General features: G+C 38.0%; 1 long non-coding RNA gene across 1 annotated transcript in view; it reads right to left on the bottom strand.

Annotated features, from left to right (window-relative positions):
* Positions 1–18127, bottom strand: part of LOC139668413 (uncharacterized) — a 19910-nt gene extending 1783 nt beyond the window's left edge. Inside the window, exons 1-2 of the long non-coding RNA XR_011697052.1 lie at positions 17989–18127; positions 11867–11977 (exon numbers count right to left, since the gene is read on the bottom strand). This is a non-coding gene — a long non-coding RNA (uncharacterized lncRNA). The remainder of the gene's footprint in view (positions 1–11866; positions 11978–17988) is intronic.
* Between the last annotated feature and the right edge of the window lie 212 nt (positions 18128–18339).

The following is an 18339-nucleotide window of genomic DNA, read 5'->3' as shown; positions in this document are numbered from 1 at the left end:
TAATACAAATAGGTACATTTTTTGATGTTTAAAGATACAAGATAGAAATCAAAAGTAGAAACATTTGAAACAGCACAGAGCTCAGATCAGCCCCTGCAAAAGATCAATTTATCAAGAACAAAATCATACAGAATAAGCCTAGTTTAGCTGTGAAATTAATTCCAATCCTCCTCTAATCCCTCAATCTACCTACCTGTGCATGCAGCTGTTCAAACTGTTTCTCCCAAGTGGCAATGTATCACCTTTGGTTAATGACATTAATAAATCTCACCTAGGATAGCTAGGAATCTCCCTGATGCCACCATGAGCGATTCACTCTCCAGCAAGGACTGGCAGCCAACTAGCTGCCATGCTGCTGCTGCTGCTGTTTCTTTAACATCATGGAATAGGAAAGAACAGGCTTAGGAGAAATAGTTTAAATAAATCTCTCAAGTGTCATGAATACATTTGGCCAACAGATAACACTGTAATGTATGACAAGCATTAGAGAAATTTCAATTTGGGGTCCAGATCCTCACCCTCTCATGCAGTTTCTGTAGTGCTTTGATAGTACTGAAAGAAAATTGCCCACAGCGCAGTATATGCTTTTATCAGAGGGTATCTCTAGCCAAGGTAATGATGCAGTAAGTCCTTCCAGCTTTACTATATCGTTTGATGAGTCCTAAGATTGTATCTTCATTGTTACTCTAACATAGACTCAGCCTATCCTCATTCATCTGGCTGATAAACCCAAGATTATTTCCTGAGGTGGGTGTTTTTCTTAGTCACCTTTCATGGGGCAACAATCAAATGCAGGGATGAGTGTGCAACATTCCCTCTGGTTCACAACATACTTTAGAAATTATATCCATCTCTGGCTAAAAACACAGCCCCTGCTCAGTTGTTCTGACCATCTTGTTATTCTTCACTCCCACTGGAAATATGGCTTGAAGTTTTACCAATAGTACTCATTAGGAGAAATAATCTGTTATAGCTTACAAATTAAGAGCTGTAAGACACACCTGTGAGGTTTGCAAAAGAGCACTGTGGTCCTGTATGTCAAATATCTGCCCACCACAGATTAGCTCCAGGACACAGAGGTAGATCGGCAGGTTTCACATATGGTTCTCTGCATGTTTTTAACTTGGTGGCATTATGAGACAGAGCTAACATGTTTTGTCATGCTTCAACCTCTACACACTTATTAATTAATTTTTTGAAAACATGTCATGCCTTCTTTTATTAAAAAAGATGCTTTGATGCATGCATTGGTGCACTGAGAAAACAGGAGATTCAAGTATGACAGCAGGTGAGGGAATGGCAAGATAAAACAAAGGGCCAAGACCAACTTCTGACAGAAGTCTTTGCCTTGGTGCTGTGCCAACTCTGTACCATGATCAACAAAGAAAAGGGACCATTTACTGCACCCAAGACAGGCCAGAGGAGATGGGCAAAGCAGCACTTGATTTCTGTCTCTGCCAGCTGATCAGACCCATCAAAACCAGAGACATTTATTGGCATAATGCAGTAGAGCCTCAGCTCAGCAAGATGAAATTATGATTAGCTGCATCCAGAATGAATTTTCACATAGATCTTGACTGAGTGGCCTTATCTGGGCCAAGGCACTCCTCCTTCTGACAAGAAAAAGTAAATGAAGTACCATTCTTTCGTTTCTCCAGGAGAGTGCTTTCATCTTTGGTGGTAGCTGAGTAAAGCCAGCTCCTGCAGCACCACCATCAGGAGGATGCTTGGACTCATGACCAGGTCTGCTGTTACAGAGCAAAGCATTTCTAGCAGGCATGGTTTACAACACTCTTATTTTTCTGGCTACATATTGCAAAGTCCAGGTAGATTTGACTCAGTGCACGTCAAATTAGATATTCCCTAGCCAGGAATCAGTCCAATCCTGATCTGACTGTGGGAGACATCCAGTGACATAACCTAACAGAGTGCGACACATCAACTGCTACTCACCTGCCTGGAAACCCACAACCTACCTCAGTCATTTGAAGCCTGGAGAAGACTCACTTAAGAAAGCAATTTAATAACAAAAAAGAAGCTCTTTTTTAAAAAGATGTGGCCTACCAAAACAGAAAAGATAATACTAAATAAATTATTAATAAACTTTAGTGGAAGTTGTTGCTATTTGTGATCTGGAGAGTTATTTTTCATTCACCTTCCATACATTGCCACAGACACTGTGATCTGCCTTAAATTCTGCATCCTTTTGCATGGTGCTACTAAACTAATTCTGATGAAAAAAAAATATACACAAATAGGAAACTCCTTGTCAAATCTGTGGTGGACAATAAAAGATAATAGGCGGATATTAATACAAAAAATAAAAGGTGAATAAAAATAACATAAAATATAATAGGTAGATAAATGATAAAATGTGGATAACAATAAGCCTGACAGGGACCCTACACAAATCTGGAGCATGTGACATGTGGAAGCATGTGACATAGAAATACATGTGTAGAATATGTAGAAATACATACATAGAAATCATCCTTCTCAAGACTTTTAAGCAAGGTATCAGGAGAGAAATGCACTCACCTTACTCTTAACATTTAATAGGTTTGAAATTGTGGTAGCTATTATATTCTTAGTTTATGTTCTCATGCAACAGTTCTAGGGAGTTGAATCCAAGTCAAAATTGTGAGCACAAAGACCTTGATCTCCCTTGTCACTGGAAAAGAGACAAGAGTGTCTATTATTCTTATACTAAGCTACAATGAAAGTAAAAGCTTAACATTCCATTAAAGTATTAAATCTGCTTTGCATTTTAACTGCACATTGTGATTCCCTATAAATGTGGAAGCTGGGAGCTGAAAGAACAGGGCTTTCCTGTTCTTCTTTCAATGGTGTTATGGATGATGCTTTGCAGGAGGAAATGAAAAGTGTGATAAGTGCTCTGGTGCTCTGCTTAATATTTTTAATGATGGCAATTCCCGTTTCCTTTAGGAAAAACACATAGAGAAACACAAAGCCCAAAGAAAGCAATTCCAAAGACAACAAGGCAATTTCTGCCTACTAAACTGTGGTATTTTCAGCACAGTGGTTGGAGAAATATTGACACAACACAGTTTTATCAGCCTCCAAGACATGACCTGACATCCCCTGGCTGCTACTGATTCTGACATGGTTTATTTGTTTAGTTCCATCTCCTTTTTGGCCTCAGGTGCAAAGAGGTGAAAACAAAGTTTCAACTCTCCTGAGTGCCAAAGCCATACTTCTATTAAATCTGCAGGGAGTCTTAGGTCAAGGTGAGCAATAATAAAGAGAACAGATCAAATGACAGGTGAGAAGATAAACAAGGGCAAGGACTCAGTTTTCACTTACATGTGCTATTCAGGACTCTTGGACACAAATGGAGGGGGTAACAAACACTGTGGTGCAGTAGGCAGCAGGGTGCAGCAGGTAGCAGGATGCAGCTTCCGGAGGGGTGGAAGACCAAAGACACATGCGTTTCAGACCCAGCTCTCTTAGCCTTTCTTCCTATGGTAGATGCTCCAATTTTTTAATCATTTTCATGATTCTTTTACTGAGCTCAATTCCTAACTGCCTATCTGTCCTGTACTGAGGAGCCCAGAACTGGACCTAGCACTCCAGCTGTGTCACCAGGGCTGAATAGAGGTGAAGGTTCACCTCCCTCAACCTGTTAGCAACAGTATGCCTAATGCAGTCGAGTCCCATATCTTTTTCTTTAGAGCTGCTTTCCAGTAAACATGTGTCTACTCTTGCCTGGGTATTATACCTTTGCAGATGCAGAACTTTGTTGAGCTCCATGAGGCTCCTTTTAGTGCATTTCTCCAGTCTGTTGTCATCCCTCTGAATGGCAGCACAACCATCTGGTGTATTACCTACCCATTCTTATACTGCATCATGATCTGCAAATTTGCTGAGAGGCTATTCTGTCCCCTGGTCCTCATCATTAATGAAGATGTAGAACAATACTGCCCTAGTATTGACTCCTGGTGAGGACTGCTGGGGTTTGGCCTCCAGCTCATCTTTGTGCTGCTGGATCACAGAACTTTGAGCTCCAAAGTTCAGCCAGTTTTCAATCCATCTCACTGTCCGTTTCTCTGGTCCATATATCTTTATTTGCTTTAATGTTGCACAGACTTGTGCATGTCCATTTTTTTAAAATGTTACTTAACCTGGTCCTCTTCCACCAAGGGTGTGCCAAGATCTTGAATGCCAAGCAGCACATTCCCAACCCGTTCTTCCTTGTTCGAAAGTGTGAAGTCCAGCAGAGTATCTTCCCTTGTCAGATTCTCCATGCGTGCTAGTAAATTGTCCTCAATGCTGCATGCAGAAACCTCACGGATTACTTGTGTTCTGACACATTGCCCTTTCAGTGGTCATCATGGTGGTTAAACGTTATCGGCTGGCTGCCATATTTTACAGTTGTTAACTACATATGAATTTAGGCCTATCATTAAGAGATAGCTGTGTGTTCAATTAAGCATGAGCAGTTACAAAAATACAGTAAAGCCACCAGTCATTCTCTCAGGCTTCGGGGTATGTTTGCTGAAGAGTAAAATATATTGTGGACCACTTTTTTTCTTTTTTGGTCAGAAGTGAAAAGAGAACAGCTTTATGTAATACTTCTGGCCCACCTGGATTTCTGGGTATCATCCCAATTAGATGCCTTCACTGGCCGGAAGCTCCGCCTTAAGGCAAAGTTCTGTGCTGCTCTGGATAAAACAACCTTCTGCTCTCTGCCTGCCTCCCCTGCCCTGAGGCTTTTCTGCAGCCAATGATGCTCAGAGCTACACTTACTTGTTTCATTTCCAGGAAGGTGCTAACTGTTATAGTTTTATAGGCCTTGGGGAATGCCCTGAAGGCAGAGGGAAACTCATGTGGCATACCAGTTAACAATTCACTGGCTTCTCTGTGTCGTCAAGAAAATATAGGTGGCAGCTGAGGAACCAGAACAAGATTTTTCAGCTCCTTGTGCCCTGTTGCTCCTTGTGGTTTCGTTGCTTCACTAACAGAGTCTTACAAGCAACAGTAAGAGTAGGAGAACTGGCAACTCAGAAGGTAGAGACTCACTGCCAAAGCGACTGCTCTTACAGTGAAAGCAGAAAGAGACAAAACACTAAATACGTTTGTCCTGTTTACCAAAATGAGATCAGACAATCATAGTTACTAAATTCAGTCAACACACTAAAATCAAGTGAGTGTCTCTCACTGGTCACAGCCAACAGTGAGAGTTAAGTACAACTAAAGGCAGACTTCAGAATCTTTTATCACCTTGAAACCTTACCACCCAAGTCAGTTAAAGCAAAGAAACTTCTACAGTGCCTTGCAGTCAGGCCATGCTCGACACCATCCTGTAGACCTACGTCCACATTCATTCTTATTTCCATCACAAGTTTTGTATAAGAGTGCTGACCCAAAAGTCAAACTACAGAAAATGACATTCAAGAAAAAGAGTAATGCCATGTCCTGTTAGGCTTTCTCTTTGACCATCATCTTCTATGTAGATATTCTAGAGGGAAATTTAAGAACTAAATTTAAAATCATAAAAAACTGGTCACTGTTCCTACTTACATATTAAAAGATCCACTAGTAGTAGCCATGGTGAGATTTCCCCTGAAAAATCAGATTTTTAATATAGCTACCAGCTCCTGGAGCAATAAGCCTCGCCTGTCAGAATGCCATATATTCATCTGGGACAAAAGACTGTTTATCTATCCTCCATATGTCCTGAAGGCTGATTAGGGACCAGAAGAAGAGATATTCCTGTCTTATCCCATATTTCTTACAAGTTTAAAATCAAATCACACTCTATTTAGGCAAGTCACAAAATAAGAAATAGAGATAGGCACTTAAGAATGAAGTAGTTCCTGATTTTATGTTCCTTTTGTGTTACTTTCAGGTTTTGCCTTTTGCAATATTTTCCTAGCCTGTAAGAGACTCAAAAATAGAACAAGTACTTAAATCTGTTGTCTTTTTTAGTATCTCACAAGGACTTAAATGTCAAAACACTGAACATTTACATATATTCTATAGAAAGCATGGATCAGTTTCTTTACATAACAGATTAATACATACGGCTTAATACTTTTGGCTACCAACAGGACTGCAGTTTTCTGTGGCCCTACTTCATGATGCTGCAATGTGAAAGTCAGCAAAAATTAACTGGTTTACAACATGTTTATATGCTTTAAAGTCCAAGCAAACATGGAACAAAAGCACAACCTGAACGCTGACTCTTGGGTTTCTGAGGTAAACATTTGGTGTCATAGCAAGCACATATTAGGCTCTTTTACTCTTTACAGATGCAGGTATCTTGTAAGTCCTGGATAGCTGCATCTGGATGCCTGAGAGTTATCCCAATATTTTGGATAATGGAGAATATCTCAAGTGACTGTAGCTGGACATTAAGTTTAAACAACTCATCCTAAACCCCTGGTTTGACCCACTATACCAAGGTCTTATATTGTTACTAATTTTTTTAAGGCCTCAGAATGTTACAAAATAGAATCGCCAAAGTTTTAACTTCCTGTATGACACTGTGCAGATATTCAAGGGAAGAAGAATAAAAAATACCTTTTCTTCATTGCTGTTTTCTATTCAGATACAATTTTTTGGAAATACAACCATAGTACCTTATTAAAAGAAGTCTTATGCACCTCCTTCCAGATTTCTGTGGAAATTTGTCCAGGTGACAACCAAGAAAGAAATGTGGAAGAGAACATGTGATTTTGTCAAAAAAAAAAAAAAAGGCTAACAAAACTCCTAATAAACAACACTACCAGGCCCTACAGTTCTCCACAAATATGGTAGGAAAATAGAAACAAGAGCATTTCACTCTGTTCTGATAGCTATTTTAGCCAGTATTTCTTATTCTGTAGCCCAAATGAATCTTCTGTCTCTTGGGTTCCTGAGAAAGTTTTACTTTCTTTCAGAAAATGAAGACAGCTCTCTCCTTGCCTGTAAGGCAAAAGGGATTAAAGACCAAAAGCAAAAAATAAAAGTCTTCTATTTTGTTACTGCACCTCTGTTTATGAAAGGCAGAGATAAAGGGAGTGGATACCACTGGGGAAGAATAGCAAGAGCTACAGCTCAGCAAGTTAAGCCCGCTGGTCCCCATCATTATGCCTGTGGCACCACATTTCACAAATTGTACTTTGAGACCTCCATTTTCAAATGCACTTAAATAAGCTCATAAATCTGGACTAGACCAGAAAGAAGGCAGATTAGTTCTAAACTCATAATTAAAATAAAAAGAAACACTTGTCTAGTTTCCCTTTCTCTCATGCCTGCTCATTTTGTTTCTTCCCTACAGACAATTTTAAACCTTCATTGCTGCCCTGGGAAGTCTCCCTGGTTGACAGCAGAGCCAGGATAAAGAGGTAATATATGTAAGTAAAGTTGTTTGTTTCATAGCTGCGAGTTCACAATTCATTTTGAAATTTGGTTTCTCTTGACATGACAGGAATAACCAGGAGTCTGGCTCCCTGCAAACAGGTCACAGGCACACAGGAAAAGCACAGACAATTTTTGCCAGAGTCTAAAGCCTTTCATGTGCATTGACTGCAAGAGTTGGCAACCATCAGCATGTAAAAGAATTATCACCAAGTCATCACACTTTGTTTGTTTTTTAAAAAACTTCCATCTAGTTATATCAGAAGGAATATTGAAACTTTATTCCTCAATGATAATCTTATTTACAGCCAAGCAGAGTGAAAGGTTATTAGAATGCAACCATTTGACATTCTCTTTGAAAATAATTGTTATTCATGGGCTTTAATTTCAAAGGATCTGAGCAAAATCAGAATAAGAGCTATCTAAGTCCAGTAAACTGCATGTCACATATATTTGCAGGACCATATATTCTGCTATAATTGCAAATTATTTCAAACATGTCTTCAGGTTACAAGGAAGTATTTCTGTGGGAGGACACGTTGAATGTACGCTAGATACAGACAGGAAGCTAAAGCAGTTCTTATTTTGTTGTTTGGTTGGGTTTTTTTTTAATAAATAAAACGCATCATTCTGTGGTAGCAATAGTAATAGTTCAGACATCGAGAGCATAACTCAACCCCTAAAACATAAAATCTATTTAGAAAAACTTGAACCATTTGACTGAAGCACAGGCCTACCAGAGGATTTGGGAGAGGCACACAGCCTGACAGAGTAGAGGTTGAAAAACAAGCTGAGTGCTTTAAAGCCATTGCAGTGGCATCAAACATGGTGTTTAAACAACTGAATCCCATCATGCCTTCTTATCGGAGTGGACTTCTGTGGGAAGAGGTGCTTAAAAATATCTTTTCTGTGGTTAGAAATAAACAATAAAGGGTATTAAAAGTTCATTGAAAATTAAACAGTGAGTTTCTATTGACCTGAAAAGACAGTGAGTCAGTCTCATAAAAGTCAGTCAGCTAGGCCATGTTTTCTGTATTCTGATGTTGCTTCTTAGATTATTTAACAGAATATAGCCAGTTGTCCATTGCAAGGAGCAAGATATTTTTTGAGGAGTAACATCTGAAGAGCTTTTTGGAGAAGAGGTTCACAGGCATGAGTGTAGAGAATTAAAAAAACCCCACGATTGCCAGATTAGATGATCGATTTTTAATTACTCAGATTAATGAACAAAAGTAATGGGTCAAATTTGGGTATTTTCACACCTCTCTCTGTGTAGGAGTCAAAACTGAGAAGCACAACTAGTTACCTTCTCAGTTTCTGGCAATCACATGTATAATATGAAAAGCAAAACACCAGGTTGATTTGCAAGAGGTCTTTCCCTAACTGTCTGACTTTATCTCTTTATATTACTTTGCATTTTTTATATAGGAAAAATCATTAAATATTCCACATACAAACTGAGATAAACCATAAACTATAAATTACCAGAAATGGTGAAAAGTCTTTTTTCATATTAAAAAAAATCTCATAAAAGTCAGGCTAAGGAAAAATGATGCTATAATATTTCACAGGTTTATTTCCTCTGGTGCAAATATTGGGTGCAAGTTATTCTTAAAAGTTGAAAACATATACATTAAACAAGGAACCTCATAAATCATGTCATATTATATTAGGAATAAATTACTCCAAATCATTTCTTGATCTAATATTGAAGTCATTGAATTGACAAATCATTTTCATTTTGTGATGTTTCATAATCACAGCTCAGAATCCTGAAAAGAAGAAAAATTGTAACCCACCTGATGCACATGCCTGAAAATGGCTTAACTACAATGCCTTTAAGAGAGGATAGTGAAAAGGAAACATCACATGAATGGTTCAATTTTAATGAAAACAAATCACCAAACCATAAGGAAAACCATAACACCTATCTTACTGTTGGTATTCTGTGTCTTTATCGCTGCAGAGATATTTTACTGGCTGAGAGTAACCATGCCCAGTGATTCAACTATCATAAACAGGATATGTTTGAGGCAAAAATGAGGGAGCTGTTATCCTGAAGAAATATGAGGTAATTTCTCCATAAGAAAAAAATAATTTTAATCTTCTTTCATTCTAATTAAAAAATATAAAATTTGCAACGGTTTATGTTGTGACAACTGAGAAATATCTCTTCTAAATATGTGAGCTTAGTTCTTTTATTTAAAGCCATGAGATGTAATTACAGCCAATTTAGGAGTGATGTTTAGGGTTTTTTTAATTTATTGGGCATGTGTGTTGAATTATATTTGTAGGGAAAGGAAATTAAGCAGATACTTTCTCATGCTATAAAAGCATTTTGAGTGATCTACTGGCTTTGCTTCATTCTATATTTTCTGGTAAAACCAATTACTTTTCAATATTACCAGTACTGCCAGCCTGAAAACTTACCACTATGATATGATGATTACTTTCCTTTTTTCATGCCTTTTCCCTATTATAACAAGTTATCTGTGGGATTTCGTCTCCTTTTTGCCTTTCTAAACATCTCTCTTTTCAAGAATAAAAGGAAATATTTTTGAAAAACAATGTACTTCTTATATCCTTCCAAGAGGATGCTTTTATTCATTTTTTTTTCTGACTTGAAAAGTGGAAATTAAGCAATTACTCCAGTAAACTTGTATTGCTCTATGTCACAGAGGTTTGACAGCAGTGAGTCTAAGTGCTACTGACTACATGGCTGAGAAGCATCAGTTAGAAAGGACAACTGCAAATAGAACCAGCACTTTGTTCTCCTGTGATGCATAAGCCATGATTTCTTTGTTACTATTTTACTGAATCATCAAATTGAAAATACAACACAGCATATCCAGAGGAAGATAGGTCGTAGAACTTCCCCTACCTGGATTTTGGTAAAATCCAAATTCTGAGACAGTTAGAGTGTAACAGTGGACAGAGAAAACATGAGAAAACTGTGCAGGCTTGGGAAAATCGAACTGGCTTGCTTGATCCATTACAACATGAGGACAAGGACTAGCTAATCACACCTACTTCCATGGAAACACCACATCAGCAGAGCAGAGCAGACGCAAATATTTTTGCTAGTTGTCCAGATCCCACAGTGTTATTCCTTCTCGGAATCCAAGTCTTCGATCTGGTATCTTTGCAATGTCATCTTTATTAGTTTCGCTTTATACCTCACTCCACCAGGTGCTAATTAAACTCTTCAATTTTTTAAATTCAGACCTCATTTAGGTAGCATGGGGAAGGTATATACAAACAGCCATCCCTCCCTTCAGTTTCAAATCTCTACCCTCACTGCCACTTCAGCCTTTGGCTTGCCCAATATGCAAAGCTTAGACCTTCCTACACTCTGTTCACTGCAAACCTCAGCTTATTCTCTTCCCAGGCCATTTTTGTAGCCACTTTCTTTTTGGGAACCTCCCTGTGTGTTCACAGTCAGCAGAAGAGAAATTAAAAGATCAGGAAAAACACTGTGGCAATGACTTCCTCCACATCAAAACCCATCCTGTCTTCCTCCTTCCTGGAAACATCACAGCCATAGATTTATGTCAGTCTCAGATGTTCATTGTATGTGGCCAGTACTTGCCTAGGATACAGCGAGTTAGTTGGACCAGGAATGCATTTCTGAAGTGAGTCTCCTGATTATTCTCACTATCCCTTCTCATGAATTGGATTTCTCTTAGATTAAACTAAATAGGAAGATGCACTTAATACAAATTAGATGTTGATGGGTACTTTTATCTATAGTTCCAGGCTAATCTTACTCCAAAGTAGAATGCTCAATATTGTGGACATTTCAATCTTAGTACCAAATGTATCACCTTTCTTATCTGTTCTTGCTTCTCCACACTGCTTGCAAAAGAATGCATGGGCAATGCTTATGCAGAGTTTCAGGGCTATAGACTGAATACATATGTCTTTGCTTCAGGGAGAAGAGTCTGGCTCAGGTGGCAATAGATGGATCCATGGATTTCTCATGGACGTTGAGTGAATTAGCACTCGTCTTCATGGTTCGCAGAGCTTGCTATGAGAGAAGAAGCTAAAGTGTAAGAAAGCAGTTCAAAGATCTGCAGTAATTAGGCAGTAACAGAGCATAAGGTTCAGAGGAGCAGCCCCGTTGCCCCTTACCTGGCCACAATCAAGTCACTGGAGAGCAATGACAACTATGCTCATCAGAAAAGTAAGCAATAGCTCATCAGCACCCAGTTTGCAGAGAATTCACTCCTTTGCATTTAAGCCATAGAAAGTCAAAAGGAGAAGACTGAGACCATCTTTAAGGGGGCTTATTTTATGGGAATAAGGCTGGCTAAAAAGACATGTTGATTTGAGAGTTCCAGTAGCATCAGGGTTTACTTCCGTTCTAATATACAAATGCTTATGGAAAATTAGATGGTCTGTCCCTCACATTTTTATACATAAGGAAAGCACTCTATGAATTGGCTACTTTTAACAAGAACTCTTCACCAAAGTCATCATCATAGCTTTCTGCTAACTCTTTTACCTTTGCTGTTTTCTTCACTGCAGCTTTGTTTCCACATCGTCAGCATGTTTCTCTTCAAAAACCTAGTGCCACAGTTTGATTCCTTCTTAAGAAGTGTGTGTTGTAGAACCTCTACAGCAAAGACAGGTAAAAGAGTCAGTGTAAAGAGAAAGTAATAGTCCATGTTTCTTCAAGGAGGCTAAAAAACAATTAAAGTACCACAACCCCATGTAATTAAGGCATAATTGTTTCCCACTTTATATGCACTGTTTCATTTACCATGACCAGAAGCTGCCACCCTAATCATTCATATGAGTTAAATCATATTAAAGTGAGGAAAAAAAGTTAACCAAAAATTTAAGTAAGATTGTCCTTACTTGTTTCAATATTCATGTATTTCAAAAGGGGTGTGCCATATCACAGCCAACTTTGGAACGAACTAAGTGTTAATCTTTACATCTTTAAGGTAAGCCATGTAATAAACAGCTGTCACAGTTGGCCTGAAAGGAAGCTGAAAATTTACTTAGCTCCAAAAAATGAGCTTTGTGTCTATTGTGAGACAATATCTAAAACTCAAGTACAAAGTGGGTGAAATTCAAAAGAAAATGCTAAATTACAAATTAATTTTTGGAAAACAATTCCATGTCCCACAATGTCATGAAAAAGGACTATAACAATACTAAATTATTAAGAGTAAATAGTAGTAAATAAATTTTTGAACAGACTATTCTCCTGGTAAAGGTTTTTCTTGTTAATTATTACAAAGTGTAAAATAAATTAGCATTTTTAGTTCATTAATTCTATAAAAACTGCTTTATTCTCTGGCCAACACATTTTTTTCTATGAAACTTTGTTGCTGTAATGAATATAAGGCCAAAATACTGCCTGGAAGATTTTCATTTGTCTCCAAAATTTTCATAACCACAGTAATGATACTGTGAAATTCTTTAAAGAGTAACAAGCACCAGCGCTTTTAAATGGGCAAAGGAAAGTGTTTTAAACTACATGCATGGCTATGCATGTCAACATTAATCCCTCTAAATCAGAAGAGGTTATTAATCTGCAACCAAGCCTGCTTACCCCACAATGCAATAAATAAATTTTGAAATAGTATGCATTATTAAGCTGCAGATTGACAGAAGCTTGTTGATACGGAGCACAGTACTTAATAGGTACATTTACAAAACCATTACACAGCCATAAAGAACTTTCCAGGTTCATTTCACTTCACTTCATTCCTTTAATGGGAGATGAAAAATGAATTTCTACCAAACACCTGTTTCAGTCTCTGTATGTAAAACAGCACACATCTCCAGAGTGCCAATCTGTCACCTTACTGACTGAAGAGAAGCCTTTCTGTCATTACTCAGCCTTGACCTCAGAATCCCTTTCATATGAACTCAGGGTGCACCCTCTTTAATTTCAGTTTTCAGTTAACATATCTTCAAGTATTCTTCACAAACGCTAAATTGAGCATTGTTACATTCTTCTATAGAAAAAAAACCATCTCTGCAGAGTGTACCACTGCTAACAAAACTGTTCCTTCTGAATCTGTTGTCTCACAGCGTGATGGCCTGGGGATAAGTTGCTTCCTGCAATGCTCAGCTGGGGTGGAAGTTATAGCTTAATAGGTTCATGCAAAAGTTAACCATGTATAATATCACAGACACACACTGTGAGCTTTATAAGCACTTTAACTGCTTTTTTTCATGTAAAGTCCTTTCCTCAGCTGCAGTTGGGCTCTCAATAGTCTAAAATTCCCTACCAAGCTGTTCACTACATATTATCTCCTATTTAGGTGGAAGAGTACTTAGTAGATCACAAATCACTTCATGTCAGGATACATGATACAGACAAAACAAGGAGAGCTGAACTAACTTCTTGGTGGGAAACAGTAAGAATAGAATTCCATGCAGAGCCTTTAGTGGAAATGAGAATTTATCTGCACACATGCACACAGAATAGGGTTGTTCATTTTAACACCACACATCTTTTGGTCACCAACTTTCTAGGTTAAATGGTTTGTTCATATTTCAGTTTAGTCAGTGGAAAAAAAATAAGATCTCCAGAAAGCAATTCTAAGGACACAAAATTGACTCCTGCTTAGGCTGACCTCTGGTGAAGATTCACCCTTTCTATTGACCATCTATCCATTGCTGATAAACCGGACTACTTAGTCAGCAAAAAGATGGCTGATATGAATATGTACAGCTCTGTTGCATCTTTCCCTGCATACTAGATAGCAGAGTCTAGGGGCACTATAGGGCAGAGACAGAAAAAACAGATGTGATCAAAAACTGACTTTGGTGGTACAAACTTTTGTACTAGGGAAAAGAGGACTTCATATATGTCTAGAAGATTTTCTAATAATCTCCTTCCCATTAATCATCCTTTGACACAAAATGAACCAGAGTTTTTTTTTTTTCACTTAGAGACTTCTTTCTGTGAAAACATTAGCAGAAGATAGAGTTATTGTTTGTAAGTAGACAAAGAAGTCCAGAAGTAGTCCAGTGTCTTATCAAGCTTTTCCTATTAGCACAATCTCATTTTAAAAAGCCCCAATTCCAATGTAATTCCTCTAAGTGGACCTTGTGAAGGGTTTCATTTTCTTAATTCTACAAGTCAGTAAAAACACAGACCTGTCTGGACAAAGACCTTGTAGTGCCAGTTCTGTATATCACAACACAGTAAAAACAATCCCTGCTGTATATCATCATCCATAATGTATCTTTGCCCTTATTGCTAATAAAAATGACACTTCAACACATTTAAGCTGCTACATAAAAAGACAGATAGAACAAGAAAGGCATTAAGATAGATTTTTGGTCGTTAATTTCCTGTTTCAGAAGTTACCATCTAGTTTACAACTAGAGTTTTAATGACTAGAACTCTATCTGCCCTGCATCAATTATGTAGCAAGTTATAAAGAATATAATTTCTTTCTGCATTTAGTGCTTTTTTAATATTTTTTTTGTAATTTTAAGCTAAGGATATAGCAAATGGCCAAAGCATTTATGCTAGGCAGTTAAAGTCCATTCATTCTCTTTCAGTGATTATTTAATTGGTATACATAATTGGCCTGATTAAATCCAAAGAAAGGTTGGTCACACGTGGACCAAAGGCAGCTTTGCCAATGTTTTAAATGGACTATTTGACTCTCATATTAGTTAGCACTTTTTGATTTAGAGGGTTTGGTGATTGCTTGCTTGATTTATTACTGGAGAGAGAGAGAGAAAAAGAGTCACCTCTCCCTAACTTTTTCTTACATTTTACTGTCATCCCACTTTTCTAATATATGCTGTCTCTACTGACTTCTCTGTTTCTCTGCAGCATCACTCTCAAGAAAATTCCCTATGCAGTAGGCTCTGAAGATTTATTCTTCATTCACTCTGATCTTTCTGCCCTATTAAGCTCCTGACAGCTGTGTTCAAAACAAGAAAGCATTGCACAGACCTCTGGCACAATAAAGAAATATTTTGCAGGAGGCGTGAAAAACCAAAGAAAGAATAACTGGGTAAGTGACAGGTTGGAGACGATTACTGAGTAAAGTTCCTACCTTTGGTTAGGGACCACTACTTGCCATTTGAAATGCATTGGAGTCCTGCCTCTTGCCAGCAAGAAACTTGTGGCTAAGTCTAGCAGCTGAGCAGAAAGTTTCTGCCATTCACTGACTAGTCATGTGTTAGAAGACGAAAAAAGAAATTGCTTATTGCATAGTCTCAAACTCTCCTTATGGTTCACAAGATCCTCACAAATCTCGCTTCAAAACAGAGGAAAAACAGAAACTAGTACTCTCCAATTCAATAGCACAGCTATAATTTTCCCTCCCTGTTTCCTCACTTCTCAGCTATGTGCATGCATGTAGGAGTGCAGTTCAACCAAAAAGACTGAGCAAACAAGTCTTTCTGAAAATGAATCTTTTAAAATGAAATAAATATATCTCTTTTTTTGAAATATCAATATCAACAATATGCAATAAGTTCTTTTTTCGTCACAAACCTAAAATTCTGTTTATCACAAACCTAAAATTTTAAATTTTCAGATTTTGTTTGGACTGATAGTTTCAATTCTATTAAAGCAGAAGGATCATGTATGGCTAGACACTACCATCATTGTTTAGTTCCTCTTTTCAATTGCAATCCAAATTTTTCCTGAGGTGTAACTATTCAAGATAACACAGTGATTCCATGTGTTAAGCCCCTCTGTACAAAAACAAACCAGAAAAGAAAATCAGTAGAACTGTGAAGCGTTTTTTGTGTTTTATATTCCTATATTCATGTTCCACTATATGTCCTTGTCCTTTCAAAACTCAGAAAGCAAGAAAACAATGATGAAATTGTTCTTAATTCTGAATAGCCAACTGCTGCATTTTTTTGCATTCACCAGTCATAGCCACTTTTTACATGATCAGCATGAAAAAACTAGGATTGAGCAAAATTAATACATTAACTAGAGGAGATTACTAGTGTTCCTTTGAATAATACCTAAAAAGAGGGGGAAAAAGACCACTTTCAGTCTCTTGAGGGCATCTGTTTACTGAGGCTCACCTAAGTATGCACCAGAGAAAGCAAAGCTCTCAAAGAGATTGTTCATTATTGATAGATGTAATTTTTATGTATTGCAATGATGATAATTAAATGCACCACTTATAAATTCAGGAGGATGTTACTCACAAGTTGCTCATGGGAATTCTATCTATAGGTCAAGTTATCCTCTGATGTATATGTATCCATTTCAGTGGAATCATAACAGGTTTGAATCTATCCCTTGGTGTACTGAGGTCTATGATTTTCTTCAGCTATGGCAGATCAGTCATGCCAGAGTGAAAAAAAACATGACAACGATGCAAAACTGATTTCATTAGGTAAGCATCTGAGTAAAATTTCCTGTAAGTTCTCCAGTGAGTAATCAACAACACTGAAGAACTAATACAAATCTGTTATGCCACAATGATCAGCTGCATATTACTTTATAGTATTGTTCTATACATTATGGTATGTCTAAGAGGAGATGGCTGCCTTCATTACCCCCTACCATTCCAATGCAGCTAATTATTGCCCCATTTGTTTCTGTCAGTATTCCAGAAGGTATGCAATGTTTGTCCATATAACAGAACAGAGTGACCAGGTGTGCTGGTTTCAGCTGGGTCAGAGTTTATTTTCTTCATAGTACCTGATATGGGGCTATGTTTTGGATTTGTGCTGAAAACAATGTTGACAACTCAGTTGCTGTTGAGCAGTACTTATAAAGAATAAAGGTATTTTCTGCTTCTCACCCCACCCTACCAGCAAGGAGGCTGGGGCTGTGAAAGAAAGCTGGGGGAAGCAGAAGGAAAAGGAGCATGTTCAGAGACATGACATTTGTCTTCCCAGCCTGGCTTTGCTGGGGATGGCTGAACACCTGCCTGTCCGTGGGAGTGGGTGAGTGAATTCCTCGATTTTCTTTGCTTCTGCATACAGATTTTGCTTTCCTTATTCAACTGTCCTGATCTGAATCCATGTTTTTTCTCACTTTTACCCTTCTGACTCCCTCCCCCATCCCACTGCAAGGAGACTGAGTGGCTGTATGGGACTGAGCTGCTGGCTGGATTTAAACCACACCACCAGGTTAAGGAAGGAACAGAGCTGAGTTTTCATGACTCAATCCTCTAGAAGATGCCAAAGAGGAAACTCCCTATGAGAGCTAACAACAAGAGCAGAAAAACCTATGAGAACAGTTGTACTCCTCTGACTACTGCCATTTCAGAAGTGAGACAGGCATGACAGTGAAAAAGAGAAAAATCTAATCTTACACATTTTTGGTCATCCATATTATGCACTGTCTCACAATTATAAATATCTATAAAAATAGTAAAATGAAAGCATGAAAGAAAACATGTACTATAACATATTACCTATTCAGGATATTCTGAACAAATTTTCATCTATTTTCCTTAACCTATATTTAGGTTAACTGAATTAGGTAGGTTAACAAGGCATTCCTCACACAAGGGTGCAGCAAAGGTACAGATAACTGTGACACTGCAACTGATCTTCCCAGCACATCCAAGATCCACTGAACATGCATCTAAACCACCCAGGACAGAGAGTGATCAGGGGAAGGAGACTGAGAAACATCCTGCAGAACTTGTTGGTAAAACCTACCAGCTCTCCCACATGCTGGGAAGTAAGAAGTTGGAGGACAACTTCAGTCTCAAGGGCATCCATGAACATGTATCTCCATGCCTTTGCTCTGTCCAGCTGACATATTGTATCTCATTTTTTTTCCCTTAAATGTGGTGTTCTTTCCTTCTATTCTGTTTATGTTATTGCTGATGTCATGATCTAGACTAGGGCAATAGTTCAGTGACTAGCATAATGAGGCTTCACACATGAATGTGTGAACATTAACGCTGGTTACAGTTAAGGTCAAATTCCACAAATGTTTTTGAGGAAAATAACAAGGGGAAGACATTTTGACAGCATCAAAATATTTTGTTTCAGCATGCTGAATTT

Source organism: Pithys albifrons, chromosome 2, assembly GCF_047495875.1.
Source record: "Pithys albifrons albifrons isolate INPA30051 chromosome 2, PitAlb_v1, whole genome shotgun sequence".
Classification (NCBI taxonomy): Eukaryota; Metazoa; Chordata; class Aves; order Passeriformes; family Thamnophilidae; genus Pithys; species Pithys albifrons.
This window is presented reverse-complemented; position numbering and strand designations above follow the sequence as displayed.